Source organism: Gorilla gorilla, chromosome 2 (assembly GCF_029281585.2).
Source record: "Gorilla gorilla gorilla isolate KB3781 chromosome 2, NHGRI_mGorGor1-v2.1_pri, whole genome shotgun sequence".
Classification (NCBI taxonomy): domain Eukaryota; kingdom Metazoa; phylum Chordata; class Mammalia; order Primates; family Hominidae; genus Gorilla; species Gorilla gorilla.
The window spans coordinates 16181596-16203705 of NC_086017.1; positions in this window are offsets into that span (position 1 = coordinate 16181596).

Genomic DNA, 22110 nt, shown 5'->3' on the forward strand with positions numbered 1-22110 from the left:
AGGGAGAAATGAAAACTGAGCAAAGATTAGCACATCAAATTAGCTCACATGAAAAGCCCCCAAAGTGTATTATTTTGTTAAGAAATAAAAATGAAGTTCCTCACTGGTAAAAGAATTATCTGGTTAACTGCTCACCCAAGTCTCCACCTTAATTGGCTTTTGTAGATACAGTTTGATTGAAGTACTTCTGAGAATTAAAATGTAAAGCCAATTTAAAGTTTACACTATACAGGCATGTGTCACTTAATGATGGGATACATCTGAGAAATGAGACATTATGTGAGTTTATTGTTGTGTGAACTTTGTAGAATGTGCTTACGCAAACCTAGATAGTATAGCCTAATACACACATAAGCTCTATGAGACAGCCTGTTGCTTGTAAGAAGCATATTATTGGATTGAATACTATAGGCACTTGTAACAAATAGTTAAGTACTTGTGTTTCTAACCAGATCTAAACATAGGAAACGTACAGTAAAAATATGGTATAAAATAGGGTTCTCTAAACTCTGGGCCATGGACTGATACCAGTCCATGGCCTGTTAGAAACTGGGCTTCACACCAGGAGGTGAGCCGTGGGTGAGCAAGGGAAGCTTAATCTGTATTTACAGCCACTACTCACCACCTGCATTACTACCTGAGCTCTTCATCCTGTCAGATCAGTGGTGGCATTAGATTCTCACAGGAGCGTGAACCCTATTGTGAACTGTGCTTTGGAAGGATCTAGGTCACACGCTCCTTAAGAGAATCTAAAGCCTGATGATCCGTCACTGTCTCTCATCACCCCCAGATGGGAGAGTCTAGTTACAAGAAAACAAGTTCAGGGCTCCCACTGACTCTACATTATGATGAGTTATGTAATAATTTCATTGTATATTACAATGTAATAATAATAGAAATAAAGTGCACAATCAATGTTATCTGCTTGAGTCATCCCAAAACCATCCCTCCACTCTGGCCCGTGGAAAAATTATCTTCCACTAAACCAGTTCCTGGTGCCAAAAAAGTTGAGGACCTGCTGGTATAAAAGATAAAAAATATCACACCTGTCTAAGTCACTTACCATGAACGGAGCTTGCAGGACTGGAAACTGTCTTGGGTGAGTCAGTGAGTGAGTGGTGAGTGAATGTGAAGGCCTAGGACATTACTGTGCACTACTGTAGACTTTATAAATATCGTACATGACATTAAATTTACTTAAAAATGTCATTCTTCAATAATAAACTAACCTTAGTTTGTTGTATCTTTTTTATTTTATAAACTGTTAAATTTTTTTAACTTTTTGACCCCTTTGTAATAATATTTAGCTTAAGCCACAAACACGTTATACAGCTGTACAAACATATTTTCTTTATTATATCCTCAATCTATAAGTTTTTTTCTATTCCTAATTTTTATTTTTATTTTTTGGCTTTTAAAACTTTTTTGATAAAAACTAAGACACAAATATACACAATAACATAGGCCAACACAGAGTCAGAATCCCCAATACCACTGTCTTCCACCTCTACATCTTGTCACACTGGACGGTCTTCAGGGGTAATAACATGCATGGAGCTGTCGTCTCCTAGGATAACAATGCCTTCTTCTGGAAAACCTTCTGAAGGACCTGCCTGAGGCTGTATTTACAGCTTACTTTCTTTTCTTTAAGTCGAGTATACTCTAATGATAAAAATCATGGCATAGCGGATATATAAGCAAGTAACAGTCATTTATTGTCATTATCAAGCATTATGTACTGTACCTACCTGTATATGCTAGACTTTTATATGACTGGCAGTGCAGTACATTTGTTTATACAGCATCATCACCCACAACATGAGTAATGCCTTCCACTATGACATTATAACAGCTATGACGTCAGTAGGTGAGAGGAACGTGTCAGGTCCATTATAATCTTATGAGACCATTGTATATGTGGCCTGCCTTTGACCAAAACATTATGCAGCACATGATGGTATATTCTTCCTCTCTTAAACATTTCATCATAGTCCATATGAGTTTTTGAAAGTCATATAATATTGTCAATATATGGATTTTTCAAATTTGCTCACAGGAATTCAAACTAGAAAATATAGCATTTTTTAAAGACAAATTTATTTTGCTATAAAATTGACATCACACCAACTCAATTTGGCTTTGAAAGTAAGGGTTTCCATGTTATTCATCTTGGCATAGTATAAATTGGTCAATGGTTTTTAGGTTTTTTACAGATAAACATTTTACAAACGTTTATAAGAAAAACAATTTGCCAGATATGTTTTCCCTAACTGTATTTTCTTAAGTAAATGTGGAGGTATTAGAATGTCTGCCAGGTCTCTTATAAGGGAAGCTGAATTTGTTCTGATAACGGAAGTTAAATGTTACAGATGACAATTAAAATGTTATTTAAATTATATATGCATATGGATATATAATTAAAATGTTATTTAAATTATATATACATATGGATATATAATTAAAATTAAATTTAAGTACATACACATATATAATTAAAATTAAATTTAATTACATATACGTATACATGTAACTTAAAATGGCTGTGTTTAAAAGAAACTTTTCAAACATCTGCTTGAAAGTGAAGACATTTATCAAATCCATTAGGTAATAGGTTAATCAGATAATTCATATTCTCCCTATTTCACATAACCTTGGATAATCAATAATTGGCTTCATTTTCCTTAACAAATTGTTTTTCAAATGACTTGGCTTTAATCTGATCAAGCACATATTCAATACTGACATTTTTATAGTGTCCAATAAAGTGAGTGAGGTACAGATTCATGCCTCTGTGTGATACGGACCAGACAAAGAAATCCATGAGTTCACAACTATGTCTAATATATATGTCTTGGTAACATTTATTTTGTTTGTATAATAAAAAATTATATTGATTCAGTTGTTTCAGATATGTACGACTGAACCCACAGTGCTGGGCTGCTCTCTGAATTATTTGTAATCCCAGTTTCAGTATGCAAAATATTATTTAAATTAATTTAAAATATCTACATAAATGCATAAATAAAAGAATATTATGGAATGATATGTTGTCATTGAAACACAAGACAAATCTTATATGGAAAGAATTTCTCTGTTTTGTCTCAGATGCTATTTATATTTACATTGATTGTAAAACAAGATTTGGAATCAGGTGCAGAATCTGCTCCTAATCCTAAATCGAAAGTGATTTGAATGAATGGCACTAGTTTTCTGAATTCTACTGTATAAGCTTCATAAGCAAGACAGTGTGGCGATACCTCAGGAATCTAGAACTAGAAATATCATTTGACCCAGCTATCCCATTACTGGGTATATACCCAGAGGAATATAAATCATGCTGCTATAAAGACACATGCACACATATGTTTATTGCAGCACTATTCACAATAGCAAAGACTCGGAACCAACCCAAATGTCCAACAATGATAGACTGGATTAAGAAAATGTGGCATGTATACACCATGGAATACTATGCAGCCATAAAAAATGATGAGTTCATGTCCTTTGTAGGGACATGGATGAAGCTGGAAACCATCATTCTCAGCAAGCTATTGCAAAGACAAAAAACCAAACACTGCATGTTCTCACTCATAGGTGGGAATTAAACAATGAGAACACTTGGACACAGGAAGGGGAATGTCATACACCGGGGCCTGTTGTCGGGTAGGGGAAGGGGGGAAAGATAGCATTAGGAGACATATCTAATGTAAATGACAAGTTAATGGGTGCAGCACACCAACATAGCACATGTATACATATGTAACAAACCTGCACATTGTTCACATGTACCCTAGAACTTAAAGTACAATTAAAAAAATGAGATTTAAATGAAAGGAATTTAATTTAAATTGGAGGATTTGATAAAAACTTGAGTGTCGTGTGACATCAATTCATGTATTAAATATAACAATGTAACATTCAGAAATATTAAAATACTTTTAACTCTTAAGATATGAAGATGCCAGATAAGAGCCTTAAGCTTGCATTTTCCTTCTAATTGTTTTTCTTTCACTAACAGCTGATGATATTGTCAAGAAATACCAAGGATGCAATGTTGAAGCCTTTTAGATCTTTGAAGGATATTAAACTAAGAAAAATGCATTGACAGGGTTTTGCACAATCTGCATGACTGCCTAGGGTTGCATTCCTACTCAGAATTATTTAGTCTGTTCCAGGGTTCTATGTGGCCCTAATGACATCTATAAAAAAAAATTGCTCATTTTCTTAACTTTATTTTCATTGCTTCACTGACTTTGTGTGGCACGTCCAGCACTTTAGACAGAACAACTTAAAATACGGCATAGGAAGCAGCGCCTCTGTCATGATATAAAACATAAATCACTAACTTTTTTGTGCCTTTGGCAAATTGTGATTGCTATTCTGCTCAAAAAATGCAGGTCACTGGCCTTCTGGCAAACTCTCTTCATCAGCAGTCTGAATGCTTTGTTTTGAACAAAAAGGAAAGGCAAGAGAAAATGTGCAAGTTTGGTTTATAAACCGGCAGGTTATTCATTCAGATAATTTTAAGAAAGCAAGCAGTGGAAATTTTGATGAGAAAATAACTTGAAGAAAGAGGGAGTCACCTTAGGGCGAAGACCTTTGGGTAGTAACTTAATGACCAGGCTAGAAACTATGTAATAAAAGGGCAGTGAGTAGCAGATAACTTTGTGGTCATCACACAATGGGGACTTGAGATAGACAATGGGAAGTACATGTATGTATGTGCTAATAGTTTCTAGCTTGATCTTAGAGCTCTCAGCCTGTCTCTTGCTTTCTCCAAAAAAACCTCTTTCAAACCAAGAAGGATGTGTTCCTACAGCACCTAGCTCAGAAATATACACACATGTGCACATGCATACACACACACAGACACACACATCACATTACAAGATCTTTGAGTACATGGGCCTATAAATTATACTTAGGTAGTATAATATAAGACAGAAGGTTAAACCCTAACATAAAGAGCACATGTTGCAGATCTGGTTCTTGCATATACTACCTCAGTGGCCGTGGATAAGCTATTAAAAATCTGTTGAGACTTATTTTCTTCTCATGTGTAAATAGGGATTTTAATTTCCATTTTGTGTCATTGTAAAGCCTAATTTGTATGTGACACAATGAGCAAGTGCCAGACTATCTGCTGCACTTCCAGCACAGTGCTTTGCATATAGAAAGCGCTCAATAAATTGATATTTTGGTTGAGGTCAAAGGGAGAGATGGAATATTCTTGGTGTCTTCCAAACTGATGATAGTTCATGAAATAGAAATTTCACTTGCTCTTCTGTGTTTGTAGTCCCAGGAAAATTAACCCTGGTAAAAATGGTACATCCACCCTCTATATCTGCCATTCATTTCTCTCCACCCTTTTTGACATTCCCCAAAGTAAGACAAATTTTCTGCCTTAGAGTTTGGTTCAGAGTGTGGCATCCATTAAGTTACATTCCTCTACTAACTGGGGTTAATGCAGTAATGGCTGATACTTATATGAGCCCTGACTTACCTATGACTATCTCTTTAGGATTGCCAACAATGGGCTATAAAATATTCTATTCTTTCTTCTTTCTTCCTTCCATGTGATGAACTTTTCTGGATACTCTTTGACCTTTCAGGAACAGGATGGAGAAGAAGAATTTGACTATGGAGTTTTCTAGCTTCTCTAACTATGATAGAGGGGTGTGCTTAATTCAGAAAAAAGAATAGTGTATCAGTTAACTATTGCTACATAACAAACTACCCCCAATGTTAAGCATTCTTTTTATTACTGTTACTTAAAATAACAACTGCCTACTAGCTGACTCCTTCTGCTGATCTGGGCAAGCTTTGGCTGATCTCAGCTGGGCTTCTTCACATATCTGAGGTCAATTAGAGGGTTGGATGGGGCTGAGGAGTCTAGGATTCTTTGGCAGAGATCACTCATTCTTCTTATGTTTCTCACATTGTTCCAGCAAGCTAGTAAAAGCATTTCCTCACAGTGATGGCAAGGATTGTAAAAATAAATAAATAAACGGAACTGTAGAAGCATTATTTTTAAGACTTTGTTTGCAGGAAGTTTGATTCTGTCCCATTTGCCAAAGCAAGTTACATGTCCAAGTCCAGAGTAAGTGTGGGAAGGTACTACCAAAAGGCAGAGATACAAGGAAGCATGAAAAATAGGGTGCATTAAATTAATAGAAATTGGGTGCACTGATCAATAGGAATTATACTTTGGCCGCAGTTTCAAGCCATGTTTTCCCAACCAGTATCACCTGCATCAAAGCAGGTATTTGGCTCTGACTCTGGTATCTCTTTCCCAACTGGTTCAAAACCCTCACCCTAACAGATGATGAGCATATGGGAGATTTACATAACAATACAAAGACATGCTTTGTACTTTGTGAATGATCTGGCCAGGCTAGTGATGCTGGCACAATTTACAGGGACAGATATCCACCTATCCAAATCATTTTATTATATTGATTAAAATCCAGGAAACCTATAGAATACATAAAGTTTTGAAGAAGCAGAATTTTCCAGGTAGGCACATTTATTTAATTAGTTTGAAATTCTGAGAAGAGAAAATGTTTAAATTACTTAATTAATGATTTTAAGACCAACTAAAAGGATTTGAAGAAAGAAAACCTCTGTTGGAACCTGATTCAGCTACACAGTTGCACTGTGCAAGCCCCATGATCTCATTTAATCTAATTTGGAAAACTGCAACAATAACTGTTTAATCTTAAAGATATCTCTAGAGGATCATTCCTCCTGAAGATGCTTTGTAAACTTAAAAACGTTATCAAACACTATGCCCTCCAAACTCATCCCAAGTTTATTAGTGTCATAGAATTTTATTTTATGAAGGAAATTTAGTGAATATATTTCATTACTTAGCATTGTATGTGAAACACAGCAAGTCCCAGGACAGTTAATAGCCCATTTGTCTAATTAATGTGTATATGATCTACCAGTCACTCAATACCAAGATAATCATGATTTTTCTTCGTCAGAAAACATTCTAGAAAATGAAATGTTTTGGTGAAGACTCAGAGATTTTTCTGCATATGCAAATAATTATGAAGGGAAACAAAAGAGAGCAAGTCGTTAGTAAACAAACTATTTTCCATTGGTCAGCGGTCGCAAAGTTCCTTTGGTGCCTTTAAGCCAAGGGAGTCAAATTCAGATTTTACATTAAAATTATTAGGAACAGGCTGGGCGCGGTGGCTCACACCTGTAATCTCCGGACTTTGGGAGGCCGATGGGGGTAGATCACTTGATGTCAGGAGTTTAAGACTAGCCTGGCCAACATATTGAAATTCTGTTTCCACTAAAAATATAAAAATTAGCCGGGCATGGTGGTGGGCACCTGTAATCCCAGCTACTCGGGGAGCTGAGGCAGGAGAATTGCTTGAACCCAGGAGGTGGAGGTTGCAGTGAGCCAAAATCATGCCACTGCACTCCACCGTGGGCAACAGAACCAGAATCCTTCTCAAAAAAAAAAAAAAAAAAAAGAAAGAAAAAAATTATTAGGAACAAAGTAAGAAGTGAGGTGCCTGGGGACCAAAATTTAAGGAAGTTCTCATTCTTCGGTGAGGACCCTGTCTTTGCACTACACTAAGAGTGAGTGTCTCCTTGCATTTTGTGCCCAAGGAACTTCGTTTGTCTTGCCCTAGTAAGGCCCTAGTTAGGGCATGGTAAAAATATCAGACATTATTCCCGTAGTAGAATCGGACTTTAAATCAATAAGCAGGTAGCTTAATTTTTAATGCATTGGCATTAAAAACTTTTAAATGTAGGCTTCATTCAGATTCTTGATGCAGCATTTTTTAAATGTGTAGAGCCATCTAAAATATTTGAAAAATAAAAGACGATCTTAGCACAACAATTCTTCTTAGCATACTAGGTAAGAAATCCTAGCCATTTGGCCTTGGTTGAGAGCAGATTTGGAGTCTGTTAACAGGGTTTTGAAACCCATCTCCACCCTTCGTTGGCTCTGTGAGCTTGCACAAGATATTTAGTTTCCTCATTTGGCAAATGGGGATAATTTTTATAGCACTTATCTTTCATGTTTTACATGCAGGTGAGAGAACTAAATGTAATAATGTACATAAAACTTTTAACAGTAACTGGCTTACAGAAAGAACTTACCAAATGATAGGTATTATTATTGATATTATTTTTGTTATTATTTCTGGAGTAAAGCCTTTGCCAAATTATTTTGCCTTTGGCACTAAAAATTCATTCACAGGATTCAAAATATCTGTCCTGATGCCTCTTTTCAGCAGAAGCAGCCAGAAAGAATCTTTGTCCAACACCCCGTAACAGCAGTTAGGTTTACTTCTCTTGAGGGGGAATAATACAGGAATTATTCAAAAATAATTTTTAGGCAGCTAGAAAGAGTAAAGGTTCTCGGCAGAATTTTCCTTTAATAAAAAGCAACCCCTGAAACTTTTCTTTTCGAACAGGAACGTGGCTTGAAAAGCCAGACCGGCAAGCCTTTATATGCAAATGCCAGTGATTAGAAACTGGGTCCATCCAACATGGTGATTCCTGCCCTCTTCTGCTTGTCAACACATGTGCCAGGTATCATGGTCGCCTCCAGATGACTCCATGTGTGCAGGACATCATGGGGACCTGTATTTGCATATTAAAAGACCGGGGTGGGAGGGCCATGTTTTTTGCTGGCTATGTGAATGACACACCTGGTCAAACCAATCCCCTGGGCCTTGTGCAAATTAGACACCACCTGCTCCAGCCTCCCAATATAGCCAACTGCTTTTCCACTACATACGGGATTTTCTCCATTTAGAGCTCTCTCTCTGTACAGGGGAGCCATTTTCTTCTTTCTTCTTTCTTGCCTATTAAACTTTCTTCTCCTTAAAACCAAAAAAAAAAAAAAAAAAAAAAAAAAAAAAGTCCTGAAATAGATTGGAAGGTTGTCTTCCTTCTTCTATATCTCCTATAATGATTCTTATGAAGAGAAATCAAATGGAAGTTCTGGGGATATGAAAGAGAAGAGAGAGACAACAGAAGAATCAGAAGAATTATGAAACCTAACCTAAAATTTAAAACGATTTCAATTTTTTTAGCTTCTTGAAGAGAAGTTTTAGCGTGATTAATAATTATTTGTTATTATTACTATTTAATAATGATTGATAATTAATAGACTTTGGTAAGCTATTTTCTACCTCTTAAAATCCCATTGTTTTAGGACTCAAAAATCCTTCTGTCATTAGGGAAAGTTTTCTCTAAACTTTGAAAAGTTTTTTAGGATGTGGTTTTCCCCCAAACATTTACTTTACATATTCTCTTCCCTAAATTGATATTTTCAGAATGATAGAGGTTTTCCTTTTAATTGGTAGATTTAAAAAATAAATCGGCCTAGATTCATAGAATAGAAATGACCTCTAAGCCTCAAGTTAATATTATGAAATACATGGTTAGAGGGCCTAACAATTAATATAGAAAATTATAAAAATAGCATAAAACCACAGTAATAATCAATATCAAAGTAGAGAGTAATAGAAAATAATGAGTCTAGGTGAAAAATAAGTGTATTAAATAGGTATAATTTACATGAATTCTGAGATAGAGATAAATGTAACCATCTTCTGAAATAAAATTGTCTTCATGCATGTATTAATTTGTTTACTGATTTGTAGCATATTTTGGCAAATCAATTGTCAAGGACCTGCATTATCAATTCACTAATTTTGGTGCTAATTTCTCAACATAAAAAGGATAGCAAAACAGAGCACAGAGAACATTTTCCTTTTGTATTTTTTAAGAATTTGAAGAACTATGGTGTTAAAGTGCTTCAACATAAAAAAAATTCAGAAAATTGCTAATTGGATCACTCACATATTGTTTGAACACTGCCAAGAAAGAGATGATAATGTAAGTACCTTATAGGACTTTTTATGGGATGATTTTGGTACCTCAAACTTAGTCAAAATTGCACATTTAGGCTGACAGGTCATATTTTCTCAGATCTTCAACTTTGCTTGATTCTCGGTTGTATCAGTAGGGCTCAGGGGAGTGCAGTGGCACTGTCACAGCTCACTGCAGCCTCGACCTCCCAGGCTCAAGCAATCCTCCTGCCTCAGCCCCACAAGTAGCTGGAAGTACAGGCACATACCACCACGCCTGGCTAATTTTTGAATTTTTTGTAGAGACAGGGTGTCTCCATGTTGCCCAGGCTGGTCTCAGACTCCTGGGGTCAAGCAATCAGCCCGCTTCAGGCTCCCAAAATGCTAGGATTGCAGGAGTGAGCCACCGTGCCTGGCCTGAGCATCTTTTTATTTTATCTATCTAGCTATGTTGAAAGGAGGTATAGCACCATCTAAAAGAATAGAATTCTGAATGCAACAGATATAAGTTGTGTCCAGTTTTAACCAATATTAGTCATCTGGTGCTGGAAAAGTTAAAAATTCTCTGAACTCAAGTTTTCTCTTCTAAAAAAAAAGAGATCATATTTATTTTATAAAGCTACTTTGAAAATTAAATTAGGAAAAGAATATAAAATATTTGGCAAAGTACTGGCATAAGTACTCAATTTATAGCAGCTGCTAGAATTATTATGTTATTGTTTAATGGATAAGAAACTGGCTGTCAGGAATTAGGTGAAATCCTCTGACTCAAAAGATATATAAGGGGGAATAGCTATCCTTGGGAGCTCTTGATGGAATAGTCAAAAGTCCAAAGAGACAGATGAATAGATATTGATGGACGTCTTGGAAGCACAGAGGAGGAACACCAGGCTAGACACTGAGACTCAGGGAAGGCCTCTGTCTAAGCTGAATCCTCAAGCAGGAGAAATGGGGAACACATGGTGTCTGGTAGAGGAAACATTATGGGAGCAGACCTACTGGGTGTTCAGCAGGCTGGCTGGAGCAGAAACGGGAAACGAGGAAGAAACAAGAGAGGAGGCTAGAGAGATAAGTAGAGGCCAGATCTCAAAAAGGATTCTAAAGTCAACCAGAGAATTTGAACCATATCCCAAGGCTGATAGAAAGAGCTATGAAGGGTTTTAAGGCAGAGAGTGAGGGGATCGGATTTTCACTTTAGAAAGGTCACTGGAAATGAGAGAGGGAAAGCAGTTAGGGACTCCATTTGTCGCAATTATGGCATAAAAGTAGTCTCAGCTGGAGAATTGATGGTGGGTACAAAAAAGTGGCTGGATCTCAAGAATGCTGAAAAACGTTGCCTTGCTAAAATTTAGCAAATGAATGAGAAAAGCAATGCACAGAGATCATTATCCGATAATGCTTCTAAGTCCACCCCAGCCACTGGATGGATGGCTGACCTTGGTTATTTGGCCTTTGATCCTGAATATGTCTCTTTTGTCAACCAGAACAAGTAGAAAGGAAAGGAAATTAATCTTTTCAGCCGTTTTCTACATCTTTGTGTTCTCACATAAAAATGAATTTTGAATTGGTTCTCTATATAATTTTCACCACTTACTTTCAGTTAATTTCCATGGATAAGCAAATTAATTATATCCTGTTTCTTTACATCAACTATACTGACATGGTTCATAGGTAATTGTACGGTGTCATTTCTGCTTTACACCATCACTGGGAATATTGGATCTGTAAATGTTAGCATGCTGCTTCTCAGGAAGATACAATTTTCTTTTATTATCATTTTTTTAAATCTTGAGGAATTCTCACTGACCTAGTTTTCTTTATTTTCCATTTCCATTTGGAATTTCATTACACCTAACATGCCATACAACAGGCATTATAATGAATAGATAACTGATTAATTAGGACCCATCTAAACTCAATTGTAGCATAATTTCACTTCCATTTGCTCCTAAGTCATTCAAGGTCTCGCTTCAGCTTGCCTCTCAGCCTCTCTCTTCATACTCCTCTCAATACCCTTGGCTGTAGACCAATAGGTGTTTGCCATTCTCCAAACACTCGCTCACTTGCAGTTTTTATGGAGTCCCTAATGTTTCCTTGGCCTAAAACGTACTCCTTCCATGCTACCCTCATTTCATTACAGTAGTGCCCCCATATCTGGAGTTTTGCTTTCGAAGGTTTTGGTTACCTGTGGTCATTTATGGTAAACCATGGTCTGAAACTATTAAATGGGAAATTTCAGAAATAAAAAATTCATAAATTTTAAAATATGCACCTTTCTGAGTAGCATGATGAGATGAAATCTTGTGCCATCCTGATCCATCCTACCCGAGCCTGAATCATCCTTTTGTCCAGTGTGTCCATGCTGTGTATGCTACTCCCCAATTAGTCACTTAGCAGCTGTCACAGTTATCAGATCAACCTACATAGTGTACATAGAGTTCATCTCTATCCTCAGTTTCAGGAATCCACTGGGGATCTTGGAGCATATGCCCCATGGATAAGGGGAGGACTATTGTAATTCTTGTTCTTCTTTTCTCTGCTGAGAGATTCATTCAGAAAGGTTTCATGAACACACATGGCTATTTATGGAGGGCTTACTTCACATTATACTAGGCACATAAAGAATTTAAAGTTGAGCAAAGCAAACTTGGCTGTGACCCTATGGAACTTCAAGTACAGATGAAAAGACCAATGTTAATACAAACACACACACACACATGCTCACATATATGTAGAGTGTCTCTGGAATGGCATCAAGGAAGAGGTAGAAAAAGGTAGTCTCTGAAGAAAGGAAATGGTACTAGGGTCAGAAAGCTAAGAAGTCTTCTTCAGAAGAAGACATTTTCTTTGGAATTATTTAAATATGTATCAGATGGATATAGTTCAAGAATCAATTAAGAAATTTGAAAAATGTGGTAAGTGCTATGAAGTAATAGTACATGGTACCATTAGAGAAGATACCAGAATAGCCTAATTTGGGGAGCTAATTTTACTTTTCTCTGAAGAAATGATCTTTATTGGAATAGGGTAGAATATTCCAGATAGAACAATCAGCCTAGGGAAAGGCCCATGTCAGGAAAAAGATTGACCTTCAAAAAAAAAAAAAAAGAGAGAGAGAGAGAAAGAAGAATGACAGAATTAGATTGCTGAAGATGAAGTAAAAGTTGGTGAGGGGTGAGACATGAGTGGATGAAAGAAGCTACGTTGTGCAGAAGCTTGTAGATCATGTTGTAGGTTTCACATTTTATTTTAAGTGCGGGGTGGGGGATGTAAGTATTTTGAGAAGAAAATGGTGAGATCTATTTTTCACTTTTAAAAAGTTGTCCTGGATATTCGGTAGGGAGTGTATTCGGGAGACAGTTTTATGAAGTATGTTAGGGAGACTTTTAAGACTATTGGAACAATGTTGTATTAGTACAAATGAGATGTTCCAGTCATTTGGACTATGCCAAAGAGTGGCATAAGTAAAGAGATTCAACAAATATTGTGGAGATGTCCTAGGTAAGAATGGTAAGGCATTTTCTGTAGGCGGTGAGAGAGAGATAAGTATGACTTCCAAGTTTCTCCACAGAGCATTTTGGAATACAGTGAATTTACTTAGATGGAGATTATTCTGAAAAGTCTACCTACGCTATGATCCCAAGTATATGACGTTTTGAAAATGGCAACAGTCTAGAGAGGGTAAAAAGATCACTGATTGTCATGGGTTCAGAGAAATGCAGGGAGAGATGAAATAGGTGGATCACAGGAGATTTTTAGCACGATGAAATTACTCTGTATAATACCGTAATAGTAAATAAATGACATTATACATTTGTCAAAACTTTGTACATAGACCTACAGGACAGAAAGAGTGAGCCCTAATGTAAGCTATGGACTTTAGTTAATAATAGTATGTCAATATTGGTCCATCGATTGTAGCAAATGTTGCATACCAATGCAAGATGTTAGTAACAGGAAATATTGTGTGCAGGAGAGTAGGTATATGAAAATTTCTTTACTATCCAATTTTTTTTCTGGAAATCTGAAACTTCTCTAAAAAAATAAAGTCTATGAATTTAAAAAGAAGAAGAAGAAGAAAAGAAGCTTTCTTCTTTTGTGGTAAACATGAGAAATGTCATGGAAGAAAAATGAAGGGGTATTCCATGCAGGAATTAGTACTCAAATATATCAAATGTTGCTGAAAGATTAAATGAGATAAAGAAACAAAATCCATTGAGTTGGACAATATGACATTTATTTGTGATTTTATTATAGCAAGAGTAGTTTCAATAGTGTAGGCAGAAGTGATGTTCCAGCAGTGTTTCAATGCTAGAGGCAGAAGTCAGATTTGTGTGGATAAAGATAAAATAGCTCCCCTCAGAAAATTTAGGATTTAAAACTTAAAGGATCAATTGAACTAAAAGTACACTCTCCATAATCATATGTGGAAAAAATCCTTAAAGAATTTTTAAAACCTTGCATAGCTACAAAATATACAAAGTATGTATATGTGTGTGCATTGTTCAGTATTTTATACCATGCTGTAGGTATTATGCAATGGATATCTCAAGAAAGACCTAGTTTTACTAACTATCCAGCTTAAAAATTTCTTTGTTAAGCTACATATGTTTTTAAACAGGATTGGTTATAAAATTTGGAATATTATTGTCAAGGCTAGATTGATTAACAAAGAAATTTCTCACATGGTTATCATAGATCCATCTATCACTGTATATAAAAACATATTTTCCTCAAATATGTATGGAATATTCATAAAACATTATTCATATTTAGTATCATTGAGAAAAAAGGCAATGAATCTATGGTTACGGAATAAGCTTAACAAAAATTTTTACTAAATATTAACTACAACTTTATGGGTGTAAAAATGAAAAGTTGGATAAAATTGATAATATTTTAGATAGAATATAAAATATCCTCCAGGAGAAATAAAGAAAGATGGATCTTTTTCTGACCAAGATAGAATAATAGCAAAAAGATATATCCTGCCTAAAACCACTGAAAAATCAACAAGGTATATTAAACAAGTTTTGATACTTTAGATATCATGCAATGAAGGTCAGTGACCCCAAAGTGATGGAAAATGAAAGAGCTGAGCTCCACGATTGCCCTAACTTACTGCCTGGCTACAGTTTACAGGATGCAGTATGGGAAACGGGAATCCAGGCAGTGTCTAGCAGTCTCTGTGAGGTGAAGACACCGAGATGGGAGTCTTCAGGGGCCACAGCGTCTAGAACTTTCAAGATAGAATACTAGAGAGGAGAGAGAGTGAGAACTCTGGATAGAGACAGAAGGTCCCAGCCTAGTCTCCAACTTAGTACTGATTGCACATGCACATGAGAAAACTACCCCAAGCCAGGAAAAGAACTATTTGAAAAGGTTGGAGGGAATAATCCTCAAAGTGAGAACAGGCTGAAAATAGTTCCTTTTTCCACCAACAAGAGTGAAGAATGTCAAAAGTCATGGAATATTGGCAGGTTATTCCAAAAGGTTTTGTCTCAGTAGTGAAAAATATTAACCTTAGACAAAATGTCATTCTGGATCAACTTGTCTCTAAGCAACTTAAAGACTTTCCAGGACAAAGGTAAAAAATATTTGTAAGAATTTAAAAAATCCAGTATTTGTTCTTGTGAAGAGTATTTTAAGCAACCATCACTTATTTGTTCTGAATTCTCTGTAAGTTTCTAGACCTTAACTGTTTATACAAATGTAACTTTTGTCTAGTATCTTGTCATTTTCAAAACGCCAGATAAGTTTTCAGCAAAGCTTGAATATTATGAATGTGTGTGGTTTCAATGATTTTACATTAGTTTTCTATTTTTTGTGTGTGATTTGGGTTAACATATAAGTCATGCAATACAGTGCTAATCCAAATACAATTTGTAGACTGGAGGTAGTAAGGAAACTCTGTTTCTGAACCATAATAAGGTAAACACAAAAATAAAGACTAGTTTTTAGAAACTTTCGAGCCATGTGACACTGCTGCAACATCCAAACACATATTATAATTAATTGATTTGAGTCATTAAACAGAGTATATAGGCCAGTTTGCATCATGAGTCATATGTGGTATGAGTTGGGTAATGGTGACATGCAGAAGGTGTGATAGCCTGGAAATAAGATTTAAAAAATCCTGGACCACAGTTGGTTTGAGAAGCACTAATGTAAGTTATAAAATTCACTTCATGGCATCCAGAGGAGAAGAGTATTGAAAGAGATACACAGTCATTTCTATGGAAACTGAAGCTCAAATACAACTTAAGGTCTATGTGACTGTTAATAAGGACCGATGACATCATGTCAATACATGACAAGCATAACAAATCAAGCTGTCTTTTCAAATTTGCACCTCAAATAAAAATTACGGGGGTAAACACTTGAATTGCAGTTGTTTTTTATTAAGCTACTTCATATGTGGGCAGCTCTGTGCAGTGAGTTCCAGGGTGAGAGGAGTATAACTCACTATTAATACTGCAGGTGTCAGTCTGTGGATGTCTCTATTTTTTGCTTCCTCCCTTGTATATTCACTCATCATCATTGTCCTCAGACGCCATTGCAAAATTGTTCTTTTTTGTTGTTCTGCAGATGTCACCAGTTTGGCAATATGAATATGTTTAGGATCATGTCTTCATGTCAATACTCTGAAAACTAAATTACCATTTCTTATTTTTGTCTTTCACCCTTTTTCCCAGTAATAAGATACGTAAGTTCTGAATATTTTCTTTTTTTAAAAAAAAAAAAAAAGGAGTGACCTCCTATGCTATGAATCAAAGCAATATGATGCCAAACTTGAACAGACAGAATGGTGGCTGCCTGGTACCATCGGCTTTATTTTTTATTCTTTTCCACAGTTATTCCTTTTTTCACAGTAGGAGAAGAGAAGGATTACCCCGCTGAGACCTCCATTTCAAATACCACAATCATTGTTGTGTGCTTATAGCAGGTCAACTGCACGCAGTGGAAGGATGAGGAACGCAGTGACAAAATCAATAATGCTGAGTTGCTCCTTGTTGAACAGTGAAAAAATTTTATCGTTTTGTTAATAGGATAGTGTTTGTTTTTACCCCAAATCAATTAAATACAACTGGAATGTGTATTTTATGTTTTCCTTAGAAACCAAATTAACCCACTGGTAATTGTTTCACTCTCTAGCGAATGGGCATAGACCAGCACTTTTATTCTATTTGTCTACTTAGTTTTTTAATCAGCAAGACGGGTTTAATGGCTTCCTAATTAAAAGTAACATTTTCTTAACTTTCACTTTATTTCTCCTGTTTCTTCTCCTTTTATTGGATTATCAGATGCATTCCAATAAATAACATTTCTCTTATGTTCTTTACAATATGAAATAATAACACATAAGGAAATTTGGTGATGTCTACTCTGTGCATGCCCTTTTGAAGGAGTAAGCATTCTGATACAGAATACCTTATATTGTCTATCTCTAATTATTTATAAGAAGGTCATCTAACCTGAGATTTGACTTTTTACAATTAAGCAATGTGAATAAACAATTTTGGGCTTCATTCTATCACATCTGCAAAAGCAAAGTTACAGATTCAGGGAGGTGAGGATGCAGTGACAGTAGTATCTCCCATTGAGCACTTTCTCAAATAGGAACTTTCTGGAAATGCTTTTTTAAAATAGATAAGGTAATATTATGGCTTTAAAGATTATAATAAAAGTGTATTTAATAAACTAACATGAAAGCAAGCTCATTCAACATCTAAAGAAGGCATCTGTAGCATGATCCTACCCTTTCTATGTGCTCACTCACTTTTTTTTTTTTTTTTTTCAGACAGTCTTGCTCTGTCACCCAGGCTGGATGGCAGTGGTGTGATCTCAGCTCACTGCAATCTCTGCCTCCTGGGTTCAAGTGATTCTCCTGCCTGAGCCTCCTGACTAGCTGGGATTACGAGTGCCCATCACCACCCCCAGCAAGTTTTTGTATTTTTAGTAGAGACGGGGTTTCACCATGTTTGTGAGGCTGGTCTTGAACTTCTGACCTCAGGTGATCTGCCTGCCTCAGCCTCCCAAAGAGCTGGGATCACAGGTGTAAGCCACCATGCCGGGCCCTCACTTACTCTTTAACAAATGATTTAGATTCCACCCTGCTGTTGATTCTTATCTAAGTTGGTTCTGCTTAGAAGTTGCCTGAGTTTTTACCTAATTATCTAGGGAAATTATCCAAAAATTTATGCCTTTTTCCCCAGATAATATTTAAATCAGTAGAATAATTATTTCTCTATTCTGAGGAAGCTGTCCACCATGAAGTTTACAGAGAAAATCTGCTTTCTTTTCTTTTCTTTTTTTTTTTTTTTTTTTTGAGGCAGAGTCTCACTCTGTCACCCAGGCTGGAGTGCAGTGGCTCCATCTTGGCTCACTGCAAGCTCCACCTCCCGGGTTCATGCCATTCTCCTGCCTCAGCCTCCCGAGTAGCTGGGACTACAGGTGCCTGCCACCATGCCCGACTAATTTTTTGTATTTTTAGTAAAGACGGGGTTTCACCATGTTGGGCAGGCTGGTCTCGATCTCCTGACCTCATGATCTGCCCACCTCGGCCTCCCAAAGTACTGGGATTACAGGCATGAGCCACCGCGCCCAGCCGAGAATCTGCTTTTATTCTATGCCGGCATTGGCGGTATTTTAATGTATATCCATCGTGGATTAAGGATCTGAGAAGCAGGAAAATGTTGGATAGTATTAGAAAGTAAGATAGTATACTCTCATTTGTGGTTACACCATGTGTTATAACAGAAAAATATTAGGTTACAGTAGATTAAAACATCTGAGATTTACTTCCTACTCACATAAAGTCTAACTGACATGGTGGTAGCAGCAGGAAGGCTGCTCTCTCTACACCACAGCATGCTCACTGGCTCATGTTGCTTTCAAGATCACCCTGAATGGCAATATGCAACCAGAAAAGGATGGAGATGATTGGAGGAGGCACATGTTTTGTTTTGTTTGTTTGGTTTGTTTTGTTTTTTTGCCAGGTCTGTCCCGCAGATTCTGGCCGAAATGAGTACTCAGACACAGGTATGTAGTGTAAAAGCAGCTAGGTTACTGCCTGTCTCTAGAGGCCAGAGAGCAGCCCTGAGAAGCTGGAGCTCCTTGCTTTTATTCAGTGCAGGCACAATGCCAAAAACCTGGAGCCAACACAACCTGTAGGTAATTAACATTTATTTTTCCCCTTTCAGGGAATGTCATGCATGGAGATGATCAAAGGTCAGTTCCTGGTCAACATAAGTAAACAAGCCTATTTAAGATAAATTCCTTCACACTCCCTTGTACCTACTCCTTGCCCTCTGCCTCAGGGTTATAGAATAGTTGCCTTCAGCTATTCTCCCCCAGGGCTCCGCAGAACCTTCCCACCTTTCAGAAGGTTTGTGTCCTTTCCCTATAGTTTTTCCCACCACTGTGACCAATCCCCCACGTTTTTTAATCCTATTGACAAAGAAATGAGACACATCATTTTTCTCATAGACCATGGCAAGAAAAAGTCACATGGTCACAACAGAAAACAAAGGTCGCTGAGAAATGTCTCCAGACAGACAGGAGCACCTTTACATTATGTAAAGGAAGCTAACAACTTTGATAGTAAAGCCAACTGCCTTTACCATGTATGATATATTTTTTCAATATTGGTGATACCTGCAATGAGTACATTTTACCAAAATCTTTCAAAGTGAAATGCAACTAATTCTTGATTAACCTCTTTTCAAATTGATACTGTTTTAATCAATGCACAACAATTCAATTCCATTATCTTGATTGGTCCTCCATTCCTTGATCAATAAAGAGTGAATTGACATTTTAGCATTCTTTATTCCAAGTTCTTTCAATTACTTTTCAAAAATAATACATACAAATAAATACCATATCAATTTATCTCTTAAAAAATGTTATTAAACAAATTATATTAATGAAGAGCTGGAAAAAAGAAAACTAAATTCCATCAATTCAGTTACTCTATGAAGAGTTTCAATTTTTCCAAGTTTTCAGTTTTGTTCTTGAGAAATTATAATATTATAGCTAAATATTTACATTCCATGATATTTACATTTTCTAAGAGTATAGTTGGACTGATCACTCACTATACTTTCATACTCAAAGATAAAGAATATGATTTATGTTAAGCTTGAGCAATCGGAGAGTCTGGAAATGTAAATGTGAGCAATTATATCAAGTTTAGGGCCGAAAATAGTTGCCAGTCTCATTATAGACAGACTCACCCATTCAGGACTATTATTTTGCAGAAATAGCCAACAAGAGCCAGTACTTGCTCAGCCCAGTTTGACTGCATTTTTGTAGTGTGCATTATCATTTTAATATTCAACCTAGCAGATAGCATTCTTAAGCCAAACACATCAAGGTTCTCAGCAGTGTAACTACAATACTGTCAGAGTTGCATATGAGCAAGGGCTACATTGGACCCCTCAGCCTGTAGAGGGTAAGATAGTTCCTGATGATCCTAATGCCATAGGATTTGCTCAGACTGTTAGTTGGATTCAGATATGGTGTTTATTTTACTCTGCATTAGATACTGAGATTACTGAGCCCTCCAACCTCTATTGAGAAGCCTCTGGCCTCTAGTACTATAATAATATGCTAATAAAATAACCAGTTTGTTTGTAATTTGTTTTAATCCTTCAAATTTTTTGGTTTGATTTGTAAAAAGGTTCATATGCCTTTCCTCCCCTATTTTGGGTAATTGGTCGCTTCTAAAATACGTAAAATAAATATATTTTGAAGTAATCACATCAAGTTTTGAACAACCAAATAGATGTCTTACAGGGAAGCATGTTTTCCCTCATTGCTAAAATTCCTGAGGAGGATAAACCTTGGCTTTTAGGCATTCTGGTTAAGTGAAGTTGGTCAAAACAAACTTGTGCTGTAATCATTTTTTTTGTATCTGGAGAAACACTTTTGTAAGTGACACATTATCGACTTAAATTTTGTACGCACTGCCTTCTAAAGGTAATATTTTCTTCACTGTACAGTGTAGCTGGATATTAAATTTATGTTCAGAATTAAACATTAATTACGCATAAAATACCTAGGAAAACTAATGCATTTAAAGTATTTGCAAAAGAACAAAAACTACTGAAGGGAAACAAAGAGAATTCTTAGTCACATCCCAGCTAGATAGGCTCCTGGAAATAAGTTCAGTTAATATACTCTTTCAACCATCAGAAGTCCACTCAGCACTTCACAGCTACACAATATTGGTAAAAGTATTTCCTTAATCCCTAGTCCCATTACTTAAAAAATATGCAAAAAATCAAAATTTTAGTTTTTTTTAATGCAACTTTACTTCTTACAAAAATGTTCCCAGTGAATGCAAAGGTGTTGCTTGAGGGGCTGGGTGGAAGGAATGCTGATGGAAAAGTTTGGAGAACCACTACCAAAACTATACGGTGAACCATGTGGACACTGGGACTTACGAAGTTAGTTGAAATTTCCTTGGAATTATCCCTTTTCATTTTTAGGTATTGAAAGGTAAATTATTAAAGCATTTTTTCTTTTTAATGAATAAGTTTTCTTTATCTTTCTTCAAAAGGGGAAAGTCAATGGTAGAGTTAATCTGAAGTGGCAGATTTTGCAGCTCTTAAAAATTTACTCTCAGAGGAATAACCTGTATATGCTGACCATAATCTGTCTGAAATACTGGGAGATCAGAAATTTTGGGAATTAACAATAAAAAAAATTTAATTACCCCATCCAAGCCCTCTGTGTAAGCACCTCCCCATAAGCAATTTCCATTCCATGTAGACAGAAAATGATTCATTATAAATTATCCAAGAGCTGATGGATTTTTCCAATTAATATAGTATCCCTTTAATTCCATGTTAACTTCTGGGCATCAAACCTTCCCTTATATTTCAGAAATCGGGACTATTTCTTTCCACTTGCCAGTATTTTAAAATAAAAAGACTCTTTAGTCATTTTGTTAAGGGCTCACACATTCTCTTCCGAGTAGTGAACAGTACCGTGGAACATTTCCCATTGATGAGATTAGTAATTATTGCTGAGTAAAAGAAAAAACAGATTAGAATGATGATACTAGTATCTGAAAAGTTAAAAGAAAAAGATAAGCATGATCTTTCAATTTTGGCACTTTTGACATTTGGGGTGGGATAATTCCTTGTTGTTTGTGGATGTCCTGTACTCTGCAGAATGTTTAGCAGCATCCATGGCTTCTGCCCACTAGATGCCAGTAGCAGTTTCTCCTCTAGTTATGACAGCCAAAAATATC